The sequence below is a fragment of the Accipiter gentilis genome, chromosome 29, assembly GCF_929443795.1.
Source record: "Accipiter gentilis chromosome 29, bAccGen1.1, whole genome shotgun sequence".
NCBI lineage: Eukaryota > Metazoa > Chordata > Aves > Accipitriformes > Accipitridae > Astur > Astur gentilis.
Genome location: NC_064908.1, coordinates 9,559,268 through 9,573,144, shown reverse-complemented (window position 1 = coordinate 9,573,144; position 13,877 = coordinate 9,559,268). Strand labels below are relative to the sequence as shown.

At 45.7% G+C, this 13,877-nt stretch overlaps 1 protein-coding gene across 2 annotated transcripts in view; it reads left to right on the top strand.

The window, feature by feature from the left end:
- The window catches only part of ZNF618 (zinc finger protein 618), a 164,467-nt gene that overhangs the window by 52,225 nt on the left and 98,365 nt on the right, over positions 1-13,877 (top strand). The gene's annotated exons all lie outside the window — the stretch shown is intronic.

The window sequence follows — 13,877 nt, the reverse complement described above, 5'->3', positions numbered from 1 at the left end:
GTCCCCCGCGTGCCCCAGCTCTGTGGTGAGTGCTGGACAGGGGGAAGGTCATCAAAAACCTGCAGAAACCAAGTTTCTGAGTCAAACTGGACGTTCAGAGCGAGGGATTTAGCTCTGGTTAGAGCTGTACTTTAAATAATGCAGTCAAGCCGGGGAAGGGAAGGCGACACCAGAGGAGTGCTGAGCTTAATTCTAGGTCTGACAAACCCCAGTGCTGGAGAAACTAAACCTATAGGGTTTAGTTAGAGGAGCCCAAAAGTGCTCAAGAAGCAGCATCTCAGTTGCTAAGACAGCGGAAACAATACCAGCCACGGCAACTCTCAGTGGGAAGAGAGGAGAAATGTAGAAATTAGAGGCATTTAGGACCATGAATGAAAAACCCCTGCATTTTTTGCTGATGCCTTAGAAGTCTCTCCCCACCCAGAGCCATGCGATGCTGTTAGTGACACCAGGGAAGTGGTGGGACCATTGGAAACGCGTGGCTGGCTCCAGTCTCTGGCAGTGTTGTGCTCTGCTCTGCTCGTCAGCAGGCTTTGCCCTGTGCTTTTTTTGGGTCTGGCATAAAGTTAGTTAAATGAGGTGGCGTAAACACAGAAAGCTTTGAAAATTTAGTTTAGTGTTTCTAAATAAATACAGAAGATGGCCAGTGCATGAGCGTGCGTGGGAGAGGATGACTTGGCTCGTAGGGAGGATGAACATCCTTCTGTCTTTGCATATTGACACCGGTGACTTTTCAGACAGCAGCTATCAGAATAAGGGCTGGGTACCAATTTTTTTCTCCCCTTGTCCTGTTTGTGCTCCTCTGTCTGTGGAAAAGGGTTGTTTGTCTGTTGGGTGATTTGGGAGCAAGAGTTTTCACAGCTGTACTGGTCCTTGCAGCATCGGGCATGTACCAGATAACAGCCCCTATCCTGAGCTTAAGTGTGTCACGCCAATAATAGCATTAAGGTTTCAAACTGAAGGAGGGATACTTTTTTTTTGTGGTGGTTAATGATTAATTAGGTCAAATTCTCCAAAATTAGACTGCTGGAGAAGGAATGGGCCAACAATTTGCATTTTGACAAAACCTTGTGACAGGAACTGATGGGGGCTGATTCCACCTCCTCCCTCTGCACGCTCTGTCCCATGCCCCAAACTCACTTTTCCCCAGAATAGGTTCATTTTTAAAATTGTATCCAGTAATATCCCAATTTCCGTCGTTCCCCCCCCTTTTCAAATCTTGCATTAAACCCCTGTAGATTCTGCTTTAAGTAGGCAATTAAGCTAACAACATAATTATATCCCTTAATGCTCATTTTAACCGATTTAGAGAAGAAACAAAAGGGGAAAGCAGCTTCAAATATATGGGAATAAAAGCTCCGTTGTAAAGATATTTTTGATACTTGTGATAATTTGTGCAAAGTGCAGAGTTTGCCCATTAGTGGCTGCAGGGAAGCCTGGAGGTCACATTTAAGAGCATTACAGGCACCGTGGGGTTTTACCTTCTGAATGTCCTTTTTCTGAACCCTCTCTCGACTGCAAATTTCGGGGGATCCCAGGAGACTTGAGACTATGTCCACTTCATATTGCAATATAGTGGCTGCATAGCTGTGGCATGATAGGTTTTCCTTTTTTTTTATTACCTAGGCAATTAGTCACCAGAGACCAATACACTGAGTCTGCAAGCTGCTGCCTTGCCATATGTATAAGCTAAAAAATAGAGCACTGCAAAACAACATTGATGGAGAATTATTGTAGTGAATCTGTGCTGATGTAGTGAAGCTCCTTTGCTACTCGTGCAGAGGCAGACCCGAAGGGCAGCCATGCCCTTGTGGTAGCAAGCAGAATAACTTCCGTGGTTTGGGAGGCTCAAAGTTGTATGAAGATCCTCTGAGCTTAGAGCCGGGAAGCTGCTTTGGCATCTCAGATCTTGCTGGGGTACCCAAATACTTGGCTGGAGCTTGACTTTCTGATGTTGGCTGGTTGACTCTGATAGACTGAAGTTGCAGTACAGGTGCAAGTATCTGTAGACGCTGCTGTCCTTTGCAGAAACGTGTTCATTTTCACTCTCCTTTGCCATGCTAATTCCAATAAGGACATGGAGGTGCCGTTCAAGCAGTTTGGCCCATGTTTGTGCATCCTGGGACAAGCATCTCAGAGCCATAAGGATCCTGTCTCAGTGTGCGAGGGGCAGCGATGACCTAGATGTAGTGAGGAGCACCAGCTTGACCATCTTTTCTGGATCATTCAGGTGAACATGAAACAATTAATATTTATTTTTCTTAAGAAAAAGACCTAGGGATAACCTGACGCTAAAGCAGCTGGGATCCTTGAGCAGAGCCGCGTATATGCCAGCATGGTCACATTGCCTATCTGCTCACATTGGCCGTGCTGTGTAGGCACCTTGGTTTCTGGGGGCTGGGAGCTTCGACAGGTAAATACTCAGACAATCACTTCTTCAGGAGCTTTGATTAGACCTGCAAGATGCTTTCTCACATGCTCGCCAGTCCCTGGAGGAGGTGTTATGGGTGATATCAGCAGATATTCCCCTGGACAACCAACTCTTTGGCTTCTCTACAGACACTGCCCACCGGGAGTGCCGTGAGCATCTCTTGGAGCTGTGGCTTCATGGACTGGAGCTTCTGTTAGTTCGAAGGAGAAGGTGGCTTATAGTTTAGTTTTCTTTACATCAATAAATACTATTAGTTAATAAGAATTTTCCATTTTTGCTAAGGTACTCTGGTTTGAAACCACCAATGTAGGAATTAAAAGTTGTCTGTATCGTTCCTAGTGTCTAGGGAGATGGTATGCCTTACATACGGGGTTTTTGGTGGTTCTGGTTGGCAAAGGAATACAGTATAATTAACTGGATGTTGGCAGTCTGTCTTTAAAATAAGTGCTAGATAAAGAAGTGAAGGAATTGGGGAAGGATGGTTTGAATACTGTCTATCGCATGACTCACTAATGTGAGAGGAGGGGTTGTTTTCAGTGTAACATCCTAGGTTATCTCCAGTCCCAGTTCAGTCACCATCCTGCTTGTTGCAGGTGTTCAGCTTGTCTTGGCAGGGTAAAGCTTGTCTGTGAGACACTGGGCTCTTGAGCCTGTGCCCTAACACACTGGAGCAGTTTGACCTTATTTTTTCTCTGAGCCTGGACATGGGTTAACTTTTTCTTTCCTCTTCGTGCAAAATACGATATCATGGCTTATTGCCAGGTGCCCACCGGCCCAGAGCAGATCTCTGACCTGCTGTAACTTTAGCAAGCATTGTCCGAAGCTCCAACCAGGGGTGTCTGCTCACACCTTTGGGGATGTGTTACAATGAGTTGAGGACATGTATGGCATTTTTGAAGAATTGGAGATGTCCCAGTTAAGTTGCCAGCTTAACAAAGCAGGAAAAGGCTGGAGTGAAGACACTTTTGAGTACTTGCAATGGTGAAGCTCTCCAGAAGGCTCTCCACACCCTGTCCTGCCTTGCTCTTGCCTGGGGATGTGCGTCTCTCATGTGCCCGCCTCTCTGCAGCCAACCTTCTCCTAGACTCAGGAACGTCCTGGGTCCTCCTTTGTATTTAGAACAATGTGGGGGCAAAGTGCATCAAAGCAGAGGTCCCTCACCTGGGAGCGAGTTTGGGGATTCAAGGACAGTCCCCAGTATTTACTGGGCTTTTACACAGATACCATGAATTGTCACAGCATCCCATACTTTTAGTCCCACACTTGGAGTGTTATGTGCGGAGAACAGTTCTTGGGCTGAAGAAATTTTCCAGATGTAAAGTAGAATAATTTATTGAAGGTGATGTGCTTTTGGCCAGTCCTGAAGTTTGTGGTATACCATGTTCCTTGGGTGCAAAAGAGTTCATATAGAAAGTATCCGTGGCTGCTGCTGAGGTTATATATGATCTGAGTGGAAAACAATGAACCCAAGATGAATAACTGTCTGTGGGGCTGCTGCAGCATGAAGTGTAGGTGAACATCATTTGTTCTTTTTCAATGGAAGAGCTTGTGGAAGCTGGCACACGTGAGCTTTTCCCAGCCCAGCATCTTCTGCAGTTGGTACTCATGGGGGACTGGAGCAGGCTGGTGGCTGGAGGATTTCTGGTGACACATCTGAAGGAGGAAACAGCCCTTGGCCTAATATTTTTTTCATGCAAAGGATCACAGATCCATTTCAGTGGGTTCATTGCTCCATTCTCAACTTTGAGGCAGAACCAGCCCTGTCTGGCTCTGGCGGCAGCAGCATGTGTTGCAGGGAAACCCAGGCTTCTTTGGGAAATCAGGCTTCAATGCTTGGGCTCAGGGATTTCTCCCTAGTTCTTAGACATGACCCAAGGCTGCATCTGAATTTTGAGGGGGCAGTCACACCCCTTGGCTTTCCTTTCGAAGGACTTTGCAGCAGCTGCTGGCCTGCAACCTAGCAGTGGACTAATGATGCTGCCTGCAAAATTCAACCCTGAAATGGATCCTCGTAAGAACTTTTGTACCTTTTTCACATCACAGTGGCAGTTCTCCCGCGCTGCTCCGACAGATCTGTCTGGCAGCAGGGCTGTGCAAATAATAGATTTTTTTTTGGTTTCCTTGATGCTCTGACAAATTGAAAAATTCCTTTTCAGGTTGAGCCAGAAGAAAAATGTATTGATTTTAGTTTTTGTTGTTGACCAGAAAATAAAGAATATCTTTTTGGGTTGCATAGTTTTGAGCTGAAGAGAATCTGGGCTTCTGAGTGCTTCATTTAGATTTTGAGCAAATCTTTAGAGTTCTTGCTTTAAAAAATAAATAGGACAGATATTTTGTCTGTATGAATCAGAAAATTTTAAATGTCAGACTCTGCCAATTCTACTTTTTGAAAATGAGTGTCATATTCTATTGTATGAATGGTTCAGCAAAAATGACACTAATCCATGCAATGGTCGGTCTTGCTATAGCTACACTTTTGGCTGAAAATAATTTCCCTGCAGCTCTATGCCCTCATTTTTTTCAGTTCCATGAACTATAGAGAATTGAAGGTCATGCAGGTCAGGTCCGGGTGATGTTTGTCCCATGCAAACTGCTTGAAAAACAGTTTCTTTAGCCCAGCTGATTGCTTGGAGATGTCAATTTGGAAGTGACGAAAGCGAAGGTCGATGGTATGGGGTGACATCCCCCTCTTCCTAACGCCATCCTTTCTTTGAGGACTTCTGCGTGAGGGTTGTGGGGTCACCATCCCCTCTGCCCTTGGGCAATATTTGGGTTATCTCAAGGAGAGAGGCGGTGTCTCAGCAGGACCGCTGCTGCAGCCTTCACAGGATGTACCCAGGAAAAGTTGTTTTTCCTCTTCCCTTATTTTCCAAATTGCTGTCATTCTTGGGAAGCTGGCAAACCCACCGCCCTTGCAGAGAGCAGCTAGGCTTTTCTGTGTTTTTTGGTCTTTTTTTATTTTGGTTTCTTTTTTTTTAATCTTGGATGCTGGTTTGTTTATTTATTGATTTATATCTGCTTGGGGAGTCGATCTGGTGATATTTATAGGATTTGTGGTTGGCTGATGGGAGTTATTTTGCAAGCAGAATTTCTAAGATTTCTACTTTAAGCCTGCTTTTTCTCCAACTTCCTTCATTTCCCCCCCTTCCTTCTCTTTTCTCTTTTTTTCTCTTTTCTCTTTTTACTATTTTTTTCTTGCTTTTTTCTGTTTTTTTGTTTCATTTTTGAGGGAGCCAGGCAGACTAAACTCTTTCTGAATTTCCCCTCTGTAATTACGGCTCTTTTTTAAGTTTGAAAAAGTTATCCAGCTTTGTGTGCCTTCCCCCCTTCTTACTTTTAGGTCGATGTGGTTTGACTTTTTTTTTTCCCTTTCCAAAGTAAAATTACCACCATTTCATGGTATTAAAAAAAAGCCAATCACACGAAACTGGGAGAGAAGGTGGTGTCCCGTAGTTAACCTGCCAACAATAAATGTTTTAGTTTCAACCTCATAGCCTGTCTCTAAATGCTACAAGGGATTTTGTTTATTAGGATAAAATTTATATTTTGCAAATCGACAGCCTTCCCCACTAGTGTCGGGAAGGGGCCTTGGGTGCCAGCCTTGCAGGGGACCCTTGGCCAAAGTTGGGCCTCCTTATGGTCCTGTTCCTAACACCATCTCACCGTGATATTTATCAAATTACGCATTTCTTAATTCTACATACTAATTTCTGCCTTGGATTGTCACGTATTTGACAAATGTTTAATTCTTCTTTATGTACCTCAGAATTAAGCTGAACATTGTCAGTACCTGGCATCTATGCAGTGCTGTTAATTATGGAGGGACCCAAAGCATTCTCCAAAATTTACAAAAAAAAAGAGGTAAAACCAACTCCAAAATGTACAATTCTGCCCAGGGATCACATTGCTCCCACTGAAACACAGATGACTTAACCATGAGCTGGAGCAGCTCCTCTGGGATATGCTTCACAGCCTCTGCAGATTTAAAGGGCAAAGTTTTAGTCTTACGAAAGCTTCTTCCAAGAAGTGCTTCATCGCAGGCTCTGAGGTCCAGAACGCTGTGGCTGGCGCACCGGTGTGAGCCATCCTCTGAGGATGTTCTTGAGATGAGTTGGTTTTGGTTTTTATTTTAATTTTTCCTTGCATATTGGGTTGGGGCTTCTTGCAGGTCACAGACTCTTGCAAGAGACCAGCAGGATGGTCAGTATGAGTCTGTCCTTCTCATACTGGAAAGCGTGTTTCATGGACAGATGGGAGGTACCCAGTTCAGACATGGTTTTTCCTCTAGATACAGGCTTGGCTAACTCTTGCCCAGCATCCTTTTTAATGCTCAGAGGGCAGGATTTGAGCATCTACAAGAGCTCATGATACAGATGGGCCCGTATCTGGTGGGCCATCTTGCTGTCAGGTACTTGTCCTGCTTCAGCGTGCATCAGGAGTGCAGGCTAGCAATGGCAGAAAATGCTCCCATATAGGATCCGTGTTGCAGCGTTGCGCCTTGCAGGTGTGTCTGGATTTGGACATCCTGCTGCCTGAGAGCTTGAGGGGGTCTCCTGGCTGGTCTTAGCTTTGGCCAAACCATGCCGAGCTCTGTGACCACCAGCTCCGCACCGGGACTGCCTGGGAGGCTGTGCTCCCTGCCGCTCGTCTCCATCCACTATGAACCCCTGCTCTTGCCATGATTGCACAGAGACTTATTTTAGGATAGATGAAACCATTCCCATTCAACTTGCGCTGAGTTCTTCCACGTGCACTGGAGATACAATCGTTTCTCAGGTTGCTTCCCATCAGCTGAGCCGTGGTGAGAGCCCACGCACATGTTCCTAGCCTGCTCCACTTGCGAGGTTAAACTCAACTTTCAGGTCTTTCCCACTGCATTGTGTCGTCTTCCGACAGGGCAGGGCCAGACCTCCACAGGTGGATGGTTCCTGGTGGTTCCTGCCATGGGGTAGCTCCTGCAGTGGGAAGCTATCACAGCCCCATCAGACGCAACGTTTCAAAGCAAAGCCTGCCTACGCACAGCCAGGAGATGTGCCTGCTCACAAATGCCTGAACAAAATGTGTTTAACGGCACTTCTGTAGTAAAACGTGTGGGCAGCTGTTTATAAATAAGTCCTATTTTAATTTTTTTTTCTTCTTCCGTGTGCACTCGTAGCTTGTTAGATATGTTTGTTTTATCAACTTGGAAAAGTGCCTGTAACAGGATTTTTTTTTAAATTGATTTCCTGAGAGTTTCCTGTGAAATTGGAAACCTGGAAAAATGGGTGGATTTCTGAAATGCTATCACATGGCTCCTTCTCCCCTTTTTTTTCCCCCCACGTTAAAAACAATAATCCCCTCCTCCCCCCCAAGGTTTCATTCCATATACATTTATTCTTTAAAAATATTTCCAGCTGTTTCTTTTGCTGGGAAACTCATACCATCTGTAAACAACTGCTTGATGCAGATAATTCTGTTGTTTTGCCCGGTCACTCTTATTTTCCAGCTTTATAATATGAGAGTTCAGAAGTAATCAGTAATGCCTTTTCTCCTCTTCAACCTCAATTTGATTATTTTTCTCATAAAGAACAGAGTAAGGAGAGCACTGAGCAACAGGAGATGGAAAAAATATTTTGATTACTTTTCAGTTGCTTATAATCAAGGAGTAACTCTTTAAATCCAGACCAATTTGCTGCATTGATTTAATTCATAATTTTAATTTCATGAATGTTTTGGGAAAAAAAAGGTACATCAGGTTGAAGCTTTTTAATATTTGCTTGAACATTTGTAGTTTTAGGTTAAAATTTATTTGATGTTCCCTTTCTTTGCTCTACTTCTGCTAGCATGTGCTAGTTGAATTTCCCTGGGCTGCCACGGGAGAAAAATTGAAATTCAAAGCACAGATTCTGCCAGTACTTTCAGCAAGTTCATAAAATTACTCACACAAATATTCCCCTGACTCAAAGGCAACTGCTTACAGCCCTTAAACATGTCTGCGACTATCTGAAGTATCGGGAGCCAAAGCGAATGGTAGGTGACACGAAAACCTGGGGTCCTTCAAAGGCAATTTTTTTCCATTTCAAGAGGGAAAAGCGCTGGCGTGGTTCAGCCCCTGGCCAGGCTGGTGCTGATTTTGTGATGGGATTTTTCATTGCCTCGCTGATTTTGGTGTTTGCACAGCTCTCCTGGTTAGCAAAACCCCATGGGTGCCTTTTCCAGCAGGAATTCAATGTTTTCAGTTTGAAACTTCTTAGAAGAACTTGTAATTACAAGTTACTGAGACAGCTCGGAAATTGGGCAGATGCAGGCAACACACCCAAGTTATTAAATTAAGATAATAAAATGGGAAGAAAATAAACAGTAGGCAAGAAGTAAATACAATGAAACTGAATGAGAATAATTTGTAGACTTTAATAGTGAATTGTTGTTGTTGTTGTTGTTGTTGTTGTTATTATTAGCCTACTTACAATTTTTACCCCTACACAGCGACTTTCTCTGCCCCAGGTAAGAGTTTGGGGAGAAGTTTGAGCAAACCCAGTCCCACCATTTGCAAGACTAAGCAAAAAAATACCCAAACCCTAAAAAAAAAAAAAAAAAAAAAAAAAAGAAGTTAAAAGAAAAATAATTCTCTTGCCAATACAAAGAGAATTGAAATCAGTGTAGAGACAGCCCCTGGGTGAAGTCAGAAGTGAAACTACAAGAGCAGAGGGGATTGTTCCCATCTCAGCTTTTCCAGTGAAATCCCGTGCTCGCACCTGACCTTTGCGTTGGGCTGATCAACCTCCTAGCTGGTTTTGTCATTAGTGTTTGTTACTAATTAGTATTTGGGAGGCACCTAGCGGCTTCACGGCGACTGGGAACCTACGGGAAGGCGAGCGGTGAGAAATATCATCAGCTGTTAATTATCCCTGATACTGCAGGGATGGGCACTGGGAGTAGGGGGGTCACTCCACACCTCCATGGGTGGGACTGGAGGAGACCCCCGGCTTCAGTGGGGGTGGCTGGACCGGGGGCAAGAGTGTCTCCTCCACAGTGGTAATGCTGTCTGGCGGTGGAAGGTCCTGGGTGTCCTTGCCTGAGCACTGTGATCCTGCGGTACTGTTGCTCTCGGTGATGGTGTTTGCTGGCTTAAGGTCTTGACACACGTCCTCTTTGGGAGGTTGGCTGTCAGCAAGAAGGGGACGTGGCCAGGGCCCTGGCCAAGCTTGGGTGATACTGTTTTCCTATCTAGAAACCACTCTGATTTCTTTTTAGGCTGAGCAGCCGTCTCCAGCAGGCATTTGTTTGCACATGTAAATGTGGTGGAGGTGCTCATGTGGGTGAGGTGGCTGCTCAGTAAACCTTGTGAACTTCAGTCTGCTCAAACATGCTCTGGACACGGGGCTTCGGAGCAGCCGCGAGGAGAATGACAGGCTCCCTGTGTCTCAAAGTGCCAAGTGTCAGGGTGCTCTGTCTGTCCAGTACGGGGGTGCTGGGGACAGGTCTTGTCCCTGTAGGTCACAGTCACCTTGGCACCTTCCCATGAGTGAACCTGGGAAATCTCAATGTTAAAATAAGTCTTTCTAAAGCTTGGTTTACATAACGCGTATGGCCAGGAGTAACAAGCACCCTCTTCTCACGCTGGAGACTTTGCTGTAGTCTGTTAGAGCCCAGATGAGATCACTGGTCTTCATACCAATGGGTGGTCCATGGGCTTCTGGTACCACCACGTCTCAGATGTCCCCATGCTCCAGCAGTGGAGGTCTTGAGTATCACCTGCGTGTGTCCCCGGCAGGTTTGGTTTGTACCCATCGTCAGCACCTCCATCATCCTTCTCGCCTGCTGGAAAGCTCATCCCTGGCTTGGCAGGAGCCGCACATGCTTCTGTGGCTGGGATGGGAGTCGTTGCCTTATTCTTCTGATGACCTCAAGTAGAAAACACTCCCGCTATTCTCATCTAGAGGGTTCAGAAATCTCATTCTTTTTTTTACTGTTGGGTTTTCCCCCTTGCCACAGGAAGAAGCACTGACCTCAGCCCATCCACGCGCTGTTTGTTCCCGTGGCAAGGCTGCGGCTGAGTAAAAGGACGAAATTCCTCCAGATGCTCATCAATAATTTTGGCGCTACTATTTTTTCAAGCTGCCGCCAGCATCCCTGACCCGTGTCTCAGTGATTTTGCCCCACAGTCAGGATGGGGGTTGTTTGCAGACCCCACAGTGGACATGGGGGGCCAGGGGAGCCTGGCTCCTGGGGCTCAGCTCTGCCGCGGGACTGGAGAAGATGCCCTGGGTAGAGCTCATATTTCCTCCTTGCAGATATTTTTTTTGTTATTATTATTTTGGTTGTTTCTTGAGGGAAAGCTGCAGCTGAGGAAATAGGCAGCGCATTCCTCCTGCCCAAGGAACTTACTTGTTCCCTGATGGAAAATTCATCCCTTTTGGAGGCTGCCCTTACGGATCTGCAAAGGCAAAGGATGAGGATGGGACAAAGCACAGCAGCCTAAAGCGTTGGAGATCATTTTCCTGTGTGCAGAGGGTGCCCAGGCACAGGTCCTGCTCCGCTCAACGTTGCTCCCTGCTCTTTATAAATACTGGGGGACATCGCTGAGCTTGGGGGGGTGTGAGAAGGACAACGTGGAGGTGATGTAGGGGACTGTGGTGTCGTGCAAAAGCTGGGGGTTTGGGTTTCCTTAGCATCAGCTGTATTGTCAGGAGGAAGCAAAGATCCAAAAAAAAAGGGGCACGGGTATATTTATGGGTCCTTGTGTGCTGCAGATGTTTCGGTGTGATGTGGGGCTTCTTTTTTTTTTTTTTTATTTAATGAAAATTAAATAGGAAACTGCCAATGTCTTGCCCTTTGTTTAAAAAAAAAAGGCAAAAAAAAAGGCACTTCCTGCATTTTCTGTTGCTCTGAAGTTAATAATAACAGACAGCGCAGGTAGGCAGGCCTGCAGTTATTTTTATGGCACATTCCTTTGTGAGACCTGTTTTCAGTTGCTTCTCCCATTGCCAAATTTTAATTATTTGGAGTGAAATTTTCCACGCTGGGTGCTGCTGGCTCATTTCTAAACTGTATGTGTGTTTTGTGTTTCACCAAAAATTATTTATCTGTCTTTGGGAAGGCGTTCAGGGAAAGTAGGTTGTGGGTTTTGGGGGTTTTTTTCTATTTTTTCCTCAGGTAAAACAAACAACTCGGCCCTCTTACAAAGCATCTGGAGAGTAAAGCTGACTTTCCCTGCTCTGGGAGAGGAGCTGGGGCGAGCGGCTTCTGTTCCTCCTGCAAACCCCAGGCAGAATTGGGGGCATCTCCCCTTGACAGAGCCAGGATGAAGTTCAGAGGCAAATCCTGGGGGGGGGGGGGGGGGGGGGGGGGGGGGGGGAGTGGCTGTGTACAAATAAATAAATGGATTTAAAACCTTTTCCCCCCTGGGGAGGGCTTTGGCAGTGGTGGATGGGGGGGGGGCGGTCCTGGTACCCCTGTCCTGCGCTGGGTGTCATGCCCGTGGGAGCAGATCTGAGCGTGGTGTACGTGGATGCAAATCCAAGTGATTTGAATAGTTGTTTTTAATCATAATTTAAGTGATCAGGCAGAAAGCCCATGCTTAAATCTACCGAAATCTCATTCAATATTTTTATGGTTTTTAGGTTTTTTTTGTTTTGCAGTAACTGTTAAAATGTGGGGTTTTTTTCCTAATATAGTTCAGCCCTTTCTATAAACATGGATTTCTCAGGTCAGTTATACATCTGCTTGGACTCCTAATTTTTGACACTTTATCCTGTTAGGAGATGTTGACTGATAGATTTCTCATTTATCACATGATTTACTTTTCGCTTACGACTTGAGTTGAGGAGCATATGGCCAGAAACCACATTCTGCTTTCATGCATTTTAATTTAAAAGATATTTATTAGCGTTAGTTAAACAAAACTACCTTAAACATACCCGACATGTACAAAAGCAGCTTTAGGGAATCATATTTTGAATTGTAAATTATTTTATGTGAGAGATTGTATGACTAATTATCCAGTGTTTCAGAGCCCCGTGCCTGTCCTCCCCTGCTCACCGACTGGCAGGCAGATGCAAACTCTGCTCCTCTGCTTTTTCAATTATAAATGAAGAAGTCACCGAATTAAATTACCTGGGTAAACTGGTGCGCAGGAGATTTCTCTTTGCCCTTCCCAAAGACGCTACTTTGTCGAAAGCTGCTCTGACCCATTTCGGCACATTCTGGTTGCTGGCGGTAAAATGGTGATTTCCAGCAATTCACCACTTCGACTTGCTTACTATATTTGTAGTCCTTAAATACCGCTTTTCAGATTCTAAATGCAATGTTTTCTTTTGAATGGGTTAATAGCGTGGCCTGCAAAAGGCATCATCCCTTCACATTGGATTCCAAATGGGGGTACTGCAAAAAATAAAAGGAAAAAAGCTTATTTCAGCCAGATTTTAAAAAATATGTGTATGGATCTCCCAGTTTTTTCCCATGCTGAAGGTGAGCCCCAAGCAGAGCAGGAGAGGAGGAGGTCGGTTGCCTTTCGGGTAGGGTGGTAGGCTGGAGGCCAGGGGTTGCACATCTGCACCCTGTGCAGATGTTCTGCTGAGCGTTGAGGTGGCAGTTACCCAGGCTGCCCCGGGGGGGTCCAGCCGGCTGCAGTGGCTGGTTCTTCGGGCACCACAAGGGGTGCTGCCACCCAGCCCTGTGCCAAAGGCACGTCCACTGACTCGAGTCCTCAGGTCTTTGGCGTCAGGGTTGTGTTTGAGGTTTGCTTTGTGACTGCTGAGGGTCTGAGCCACCTAAGAGGGTCCTGGGCATCGTACCGCGGTGGCCCTGCCTGTTTCCCTGGAGAGCTGAGGGACATCAAATGGCTCACGTAGGTGAACTTCTGTGCACTTTGCTGAAATATTTCCTTTTTTATTAAGCTTGTAATTGTGTTTATTTTGCAACGTTTGAGGAGAACACCACGGTGTTTCTTGATTATGCTTTTTCACCTTCACATACCCTGTACAATTGGAGGAGATTACCTTCCCGCGCTTTGGCTGGACACGCCGTGGTCTCGGGTAGTGCCCGTGCCGGTGATGTATGATTAAATCATCTTGCGGCCTTAGGATGGGCTGGGTTTCGCTGTGCTTGGCGCTGCACAAGTGCTGAGCTAAACAGAGCTGTTCCTGAAGAGTTTCTAACCAAGACAAATTGCTGGCACAGGAAATTTGCTAGTTAGTTGCATGTTTGGAAACTGGAGCAGTGTGTGAAGGTGTCTCTGGCTGGCGCTTTTGGTGCGGATGGGCTTACTTAAGCATCCAGAAATGTTTAAGACAGCTAGATCTGATTTTGTTCAGACTTTCCTTGCTGTTTAGGTCTAACAGATCCAAACCAAGAAGTCAGCCGTGGGCTTGCAGCAGCCCAAAAACAACTGCACCAGCTCTGCCCATGTCCATTGGTGGGTTTTTAGTGTTGCCTCCATGGGAGATGCCTAGGAGATGCCTCCTCT